This window comes from Saccostrea echinata, unplaced genomic scaffold (assembly GCF_033153115.1).
Source record: "Saccostrea echinata isolate AGI-Se365-2 ecotype Australia unplaced genomic scaffold, CSIRO_AGI_Sech_v1 ptg000006l, whole genome shotgun sequence".
Taxonomy (NCBI): Eukaryota; Metazoa; Mollusca; class Bivalvia; order Ostreida; family Ostreidae; genus Saccostrea; species Saccostrea echinata.
Window position 1 is genome coordinate 3,816,351 of NW_026889755.1, and position 8,650 is coordinate 3,825,000.

General features: G+C 31.6%; 1 long non-coding RNA gene across 1 annotated transcript; it reads left to right on the forward strand.

The window, feature by feature from the left end:
• The first annotated feature begins 1,784 nt into the window (after positions 1-1,784).
• LOC133180450 (uncharacterized) lies at positions 1,785-2,688 on the forward strand. Its single transcript, XR_009720319.1, has 2 exons — positions 1,785-2,275; positions 2,311-2,688. It is a non-coding gene; the product is annotated as an uncharacterized LOC133180450 (long non-coding RNA).
• The last annotated feature ends 5,962 nt before the right edge of the window (positions 2,689-8,650 follow it).

Genomic DNA, 8,650 nt, shown 5'->3' on the forward strand with positions numbered 1-8,650 from the left:
ACGCGTGGGTCGCCGTAGGGACGCCGTGACATCTTCACATTGTAAAATTTTTACAGAAATTTGTGCGATTTCCCTGCGATTCCACTGCGATTTTTAACATTTTTACAACGCCGTAAGGACTCCGTGTGGACGCAGCTTGGTGTGACAGGGCCCTAAGGACCTCGGATGCTGTTCAAACGAATATCACGGGTTTTAATAAAACATATATGAAAAAATTATGAATGTGTATGAGATTATATTAAAAAATTTGGGATGTGACCTATCCTCCAGGTTATGGCCCCTAACACATTTTGTGGCTACCCCCATGTTTGAAATGACCAGTTTTCTCGTAATTTATCATCAAATATTCAAAATAAATAATGCACTATGGTTGGATGAAGTGCATTTAATTGTGAAAACAAGGTGTGAAGTAAAGATAAAAAATTATTTTGATTTATCATTAACACCTTTTTTTATTTTAAAGAAATTTAAATTTCCTCACCTTTTTAACCCTTAACCAATAGGCTAAATAACCATAATTTCAGTGCAATTTTATGAAAAATCCCAAGATAGGTTTATAAAATATTAACAATATTTTGAAAGCAAACCCATACTTGATTATATATTTATAATTATTTTGGGTGTGTGTTTTTTGATTTAAAAAATTAAAATGCATTTGAAAAATGAGAAAAAAATGGCATTTCACTAAATATTACCTCCCTTTGTAAAACTCTCTAGTTCCAACAGTGAAAGGAGGTAAAAACAACACTATATTTGTAAGAATGACCATAATCCCCGTCGAGGCCCCGTCTACAGAGAGCAAACGAACTCTGGCGGAATTTGTAAGTATGACGTCTGGAGTTCCTTTTTACAAACCATGTGTTTTATTGATATTTTTATACAAAAGTGCCTAGATTATATAGTGCAGCTTCCTTAGAAGATGTGATAATGCTTGTTCTGGGGACATTCAACACTTCGTGAATTTCAACATTGACCAGTTTCATATCAGTTTGTCTTAAGTAGGTCATATGCCATGTGTTGCACTTGCTAAATACAGTGAATGACTATCGAATGTGCACGAGTTATTTTGACTTTTTTTTAAAATTAAATACAAAGAAGTCAAGAAGGAAGCTATGTCAAATTCCAAGTCTTCTTAGCTCCAACTTACTTAGTGAAAACCAAAGAGAAGATTGGACTAAGAATTCCCTTCCAAGTAGAACACGTGAAATGTGAAAGCAGGGGTTTGAAGAAGTGTGAAATCCTTCATTTTATTGGTCAAGCTGGTGCAACGCTACCATTTATACGTAAGTAACTAAATGTTCTTATATACGATGTTATATTTATTCGTAGAGTAGATGATCATGCTAATCAAATGTACCCTTTAAGAGTTTCTCCAATTATTGTTTATTTAGACCTGTCAACATACAAAACTAAATTAAAAAAAATATGTCAAATGTGTGGTTGAATGGCTAACAACACATTCCTATATAATTATTATACACCCGTCTTAAGACGGGACGTATTTTGTTATAGGCTTCATGTCCGTCCGTCTGTCCGTCTGTTAGCTTTTTTGTTTCCGGCTCATAACTTTAATACTATTAGGCCTAGGATTATCAAACTTTTGTCATCTAAAGCATCTTGGGTAGAAGGTGTGTCGCGCATAAAAAGTAGGTCGCTCAGACCTTTAATTAAGAAGTTATAGTCAAATATGGAAAAATCCTTTCCAGCCCATAACTAGAAGACTTTAGCTGTATAACAAATATAATGTATGTTAGAGAAATCCTACCTCTTCCATGAGTGTCAAGAAGATTTTTGATAACAGAAAATTGCATGTCAAATTACAGAGAAATTAATGAGTTTAGTGTGAGGAGCTAACTGGTAGAGCATCTCTGATCAAGCAGGTGTTATCTATATCCCTTGGGTATTGGGCAAATGGGTTAAAGCCTGTTGGATTAAAAATAGCTCTTGTTGGCTAGCCTAAGTTTTAAAATGAATTTGATGAAAAGTAATTAAAACTAATTTGATATTGCATAATAGACTAATCTGATATTATATAATATTATTAATTTAAAAACTAATTTTATGGGGTGGGGTGGAATCAGCATGTCCATATGAATTACATATTAAAACCTGTCGGACATTAAATCTCAACAAAAAAAATCTTTGAGTATTTTATATGTTTTAAAAAAAAATTGTGGTAGATAGTGCAGACCCATTCATCTCTTGGTAGTAATGAGTAGACAAGCATCCAGGTACTTTTAGATTAATTAATGAGTTCAATGTAGGAAGGCTAGCTGTCTCAATCATTTCTTTAGAGCATCTCTGATCAAGCAGTCTTATCTGTATCCTTTGGGGATTAGACAGAAGAACTGCTGGTCAGTTTATAGCATATTTGATTTGATGGCCAGCCTTTTATTTTCAAAATTAATTTGGTATAGATTAAGGTGTTAAGACTAATTTGATATTGTTTAATATGATGGGCATTCGACAAGGTCTAACACAACCAGCATAGAAATCTATCAATGATGTAATATTTATTATAATTAATGCCTACATCACAGGGGATGGATAAATACTTTAAGGAATGGAAAAATCATGGAAATCTTAGAATCAAGGTTGACATGATTTTCTTGCACTCTAAACTGTTCAAGAAAATTGTAATTTTTTGACGGGCGTATCATGCTGTGGCGCGGCACTTTAATTGTGCTTTAATGCCAGTAAGGAATTGAATTGTTCTAATAAAAATATACAATTTATTGTAGCATGCTGCTGCATGCTCCATGTGTGGAAGAAGGAAGAACCTTCAAGAGGAAGATATTTAGATCATTCATGGAGTGTTCTGAAAACATCAAACAAGGAGGTAAGTTTTAAAACAAAATTATAAAGAGGTACAGTGTATAGCGTCTTTTCCCAATAATTTGCCTACTAAATCATGCTTTAATGGAAAGTATCTGTTACTATAAATAGATTTTCTTCACACAGTTAAGGAAATGGAGTTATTGAAATAAATTTTACATTTATATCATTTAAAATATTTATCCCTAAAATATTACCTCGACATTTACAATTTCACACTACTATCAATTTTACAAAGTATCAATTTTTTACTTGCCTGTGAAAATGCAAATTATCTATTAACTATTTTACTATTTGATTGACAAAAAGTCTATAAATTGAAGTGGCATTAATATAGTGCATAACCGGTAATTAAGTTTTCAATTTGTATACTACTTCCATAAAACTTGTCTATTCCAGCGAGCTCTGGTTCTGTAGAAAGTGGAATTAGCAAAATTTTAGGTACATGTAACTGCATTTTTTGAAAAGGGCATAAGGTTTACACTCATGACTGCACATGTTGTATTTAGGTAAGAGTTTGGAATACACAACATCGATCTGTATTAGACAAGTAGGCAAAATTTGAGAATGCGCAACTTCATTTTGGAATATATGCACAATATCTGTATTAGACAAGTTTCACTGGTGTATAAACATTTAAAAATGATATTACATATACTTTTAATTCCCATACATACATTTATCCAAAAACATATGAACACATATCAACCGCTACATATTTGTAATGATTCAGATTGAATTTCAGATTATTGAAGATATCCTTGCTACGAAGGTGTTAAAATTAGCAAGACTCGGAGTTCCTGTGAAAGTGTTGAAACTAGCATGAAATGCCTTTCTCAGGTTAGTAAAGTAGAGTACATATATTTTTTAGCTCACCTTAGCCAAACCTGAGCCAAAGGCTCAAATAAGCTCAAGGGGGAATAAAATACAAGAATTCGTAAAAATTTGGAGCTAGGATCCTAAGACCCACTGGACCTGAACACCCCCCCCCCCCAGCACATATAGGACTTCTTTCTTGTCCACCACTTTCACACAATCTCATTCGCCTGTCAGTCTGTCACAGAAACAAAACTTTTGATTGAGTGAAGATACAGTTTTTATATTTCACAGATACATTCACTATGAAAGGTCTCTCTAATGTCCATGAACTATAATTTTGACCTCATGGCCTTGACTTCTATGTGTTTCAAGAAATTAAACATTGGTAATAACGTTTGAAGGATAGAAGAAAGATACAGCATAAAGTTATCTAAAATTTTGACCCACTTTTCATAACTTTTATCAAAACATAATTACTGTTTAGTGAGAGAATGTTAGGAGTGATCTGCCCTTAGATTTAAATTTCAATAAATAGAAATTTACAGTATATTACTCAATTTATAATCAAGTCAAGTATTCTTGACATTTTAAAAGAACAAGATAAATTAATTGAACATGTTATTTACATGTATCTTCTCCTTGAAAGTAAATAGCTATGATTTCTGTTCACTGATACTGTATTGTGTTTGAACATTTTTCCTCGGGGTAAATGCCATGTACATGTACCATATATTGAAAATTAAATAGATAAGCTTATTATTTACACCTTTATTCAATATAATTTTCTCAAAATCCAAAAAAACAAAAACATTTTGCACTTGTGTAGAGAGGATGTATGTATGCTCTGTTATTGTACATGTAATAGTTTTCATGTTCCATTTGGTTCCATTAGTCATTGTTTAATATAAACTAAAGTCTTGTATTATCTGAAACTAAATACTTATATTGTTTATTACAGAACCAAAACCAGAGCATTTGGTTCCAGTAGTCATTGTTTAATATAAACTAGTCTTGTATTATCTAAATCTAAATACTTATATTGTTTATTACAGAACCAAAGCCAGAGCATTTGGTTCCAGTAGTCATTGTTTAATATAAACTAGTCTTGTATTATCTAAATCTAAATACTTATATTGTTTATTACAGAACCAAAGCCAGAGCATTTGGTTCCATTAGTCATTGTTTAAAATAAACTAGTCTTGTATTATCTAAATCTAAATACTTATATTGTTTATTACAGAACCAAAGCCAGAGCATTTGGTTCCATTAGTCATTGTTTAATATAAACTAGTCTTGTATTATCTAAATCTAAATACTTATATTGTTTATTACAGAACCAAAGCCAGAGCATTTGGTTCCATTAGTCATTGTTTAATATAAACTAGTCTTGTATTATCTAAATCTAAATACTTATATTGTTTATTACAGAACCAAAGCCAGAGCATTTGGTTCCATTAGTCATTGTTTAATATAAACTAGTCTTGTATTATCTAAATCTAAATACTTATATTGTTTATTACAGAACCAAAGCCAGAGCTTTACATTTCGTCATGACATTCAGCAAATGAATGAGTATCTCAAGAAAATTGGAGAGAGTTTTCAGAAGATGAGGGATACCAGTAGGACTCCTACACTAAGTCAGCTAAATCATACTACATGTAAAACAATATAACAACGAAATTGACTGCTGTTATTTTCCCAAAGAACATCAAAGAAATAGTGAAGAGTCTTACAGTATCCGAAGAAAATTCAAGTCTTGCCCAGTATTATACCTGAGGGAAGTTTTGACCACTTATCCTAAAGTGATCCATGGCCATGCAAATCAAACTTCAGAAACATGACTCCACTATGCACTACTTCCAATATGCTTCAAATCATTTTTTAAAAGCTTATAATAATGTACATTCTTAAATAAAATATGCATGTAATAAGTGTATAAAACTAATAAAAGTAATCTCATTGAATGTACAGTTTCATCCTTTGTCACACGTTATCAGTTACAATTGTTGAATTTTGTATAATTGACAGAAAAATAAAAGAAATCTATGTCAAAACTGACTATTATTATTTTTACGGCTAAAGGATAACGTTTACTTGGATGACAAAAAAATTCACTGATACGAGCAAAGACCTACAGCTTTAGGTCTATGATAAGAGTGAAAAACCACAAATTAAGTATTGTACACCTTTGATTATTGTGTAATAATTCACCTTCATTTAAGTATGTCAGTGATCTACTTTTCCTGCTAGTGGCTCCTGAGTATTTCACAGAAAATATCTCAATTAATTCACACTATGACCAATATTTGCCCCCCCCCCCCCACTCTAAAAACATAGCTACTGTATGCTTTTGTCCCCTCAGTAATGACCATTTGACCTTTTTTTTGCTTAGAAGAATTTTTGGGTAGTTTTCACTGAGAATGTATGGCTGTGCCCCCCCCCCCCAACCACTGAAATTGCTTCCTACAGGCCTGTAATCAATTTGAAAAACTGAATGATAAGAACTCTAATTATTTATAGCCTCATTTTACTTTTCTTGTCCACATTCTACTGGTATTAAAATTATATGAGCTCAATAATCAAATTATTTAGACATGTTGACTGTGAATGGTTTGTGTTCATGTATATCTTTGTATATTTTTGAAATTCTTCATTGCATGTCATTCAATTACTAATATTTGATAAAAAAAAAAACAACTTGAGCTTTAATATACATAATAATTGCAAAATGGTGTTTTAAAACACATAGAAAATTTACTTTATGAATGACATATTCCAAGAAATAAAAGTATTGATACAAAAAAAGTAAAAAAAAATTAGCTCGAATTTCCTCTGCTCACCGCATCTTTCATATTTTCTTCAAAAAATAAATATCATCTAATTTTAAAATTGATTTTGAGTTATCACTTGGTTATTTTGTCCATTTTGACCATTTTTGATTAAACATTTTGTACTTCAGAGCATTCCGTGTCTGTAATCTGAAATCCTGACTAAATGTCATCCTCCAATTCCTGAAAATATGAATAAGCTATTCTTCAGTTTACTTTGAATCTTGACCTTAGCTTTACGTTTTGATAGAATCAGTAAGTTAACTGTTCATCGACTCTTTTTGTTTTTAAGCTAAATTTGTAACAAAAACGTTTGTTGATACCTGAAGAAGATAGAATTTGAGTCATTGAACACATGGTATTAACCCCCCCCCCCTCGTCTTTTTCTCACAAAAAGGGGGGGTCAAATTGAAATATCTGTGTTTTACTTTTATATCTTCACTACCTACATTTCATTTTAAAAATGGATAAGTAGCGTGATTGATATACACTTCAGTGTTGTTAAAATTCAGCCACGAATGTGATTTTGTACAGATAAAACAAGTGAAATGAAAAATATATTCCAATGAATGGTTGCCATGGTAACCCCTTCTATGTTGCTATCCTCTCCTAAAATAATACATTTTCATTCATTTCTATCATTAAATTCTATCTGAAGATTGTTTTACATAAAAAATGTCCTCAAAAGAGAAAAACAAACTCTACAAAATATACCATCTTCAATGTATAACAGAGTTTTCCCAATCTGTATTTGAGGAAATTCGGGATTAGGGGACATTTTCATTTTGATATTTCTTGAGTTAACTAAAATACACATGCTGGAAATCTAAATGAAATGACAAACCATAGTATAGATATTCTGAATAAACAAGAAGTTTTAAAAACCTATCTTGGAATTTAAAGATAAATATAATTGAAATAGAGGGGAAAATGGGTTTTTCTGCATTTTGAAAAAAGCACGAAATTTGATATTTTTAGCCTCCTATCAGCTTGAAACATTTCAGACTAAAGATTTAAATCCTAATTATTTTAATTATATAAGAATTCTTAAAATAAATTATATAATTGAAAGTGTTCATATTTTTTCGTGTTTAAAGAAAATATGGGGGCTAAAAATGATATATTTCACGAAATAGAACCTGTCAAAATGACCATATTTCCATTAGTTCCGGTTGCCATGGCAACGGACACCCCGAAACATAAACTAAGGTGGTTATCTCAGTTAGACACCTGAGTACACTCTATAAACAAAAAATTACGTATTTCGGTGACATTCGTTTTAACGGCCCCCTTGGGTTCTTTGGTTTTTACAGAGAATGACTCTTAAATTATCCCGGATTATCACGAGATAATAAATCGTAAACAATAACGAACAGCAACAATTATTCAGATATATTAAATGACTGTGATTTATTTTATAGAATGATATTTAATTAATCAACAGATAACAAAATAATTCAAGTAAAACGAAATTAAAGGGAAATGCAGTGAATATATTTACCTATAAATAGATTCAGCTTCGAAATATGGATAATTATAAATACGACAACAAGAAACATATTGACGCAAGCGTAAAAAAATCGGCCGCAAACCATTTGTCTCTTTCCTGACGCAAGAAACTGAAATGCGTGATCTGTTCACAGGCACTTGGGGTATGGACCCCCCCCCCCTTTCCATTTTTTTTCTTTTTAAATCTGGGGTCGAGTCACCTTTTTCCTATTTTTTGTATTCTAATATGCAATGTATGTTATCAATAATGTAACTCTTTTGTCTCTATAAGCTGTTTTTAAATATATCATTTTCGACTGATACATAAAAAGAGAGAAGGCTTGCACTTCCGTCCCAGCTGGTGCACATCAACAAAATGTACCCTAGATGCGGGTGATTTAATCGAAATATTTAAAATCGGGGGCACATAAAAATTAAATGGAAATATGAAAAGGAAGAAGAATGTATAACGAACTTATTGATATATGCATATTCCATGTTTTCTTATGCTTTCGATAAATAATCAGGCGAAGTTTAAGCGAGGTGAGGCAGACGATGAGAAAAGAGTTGCAATCAGGATTGTCGTCAATCAGGATTCCATCAGATAAAATATTTAACCCGTTATTTATTCATTTTTTTAATTTTATAATTATTGTGTGTTTTTGTTAAACATTTAGACA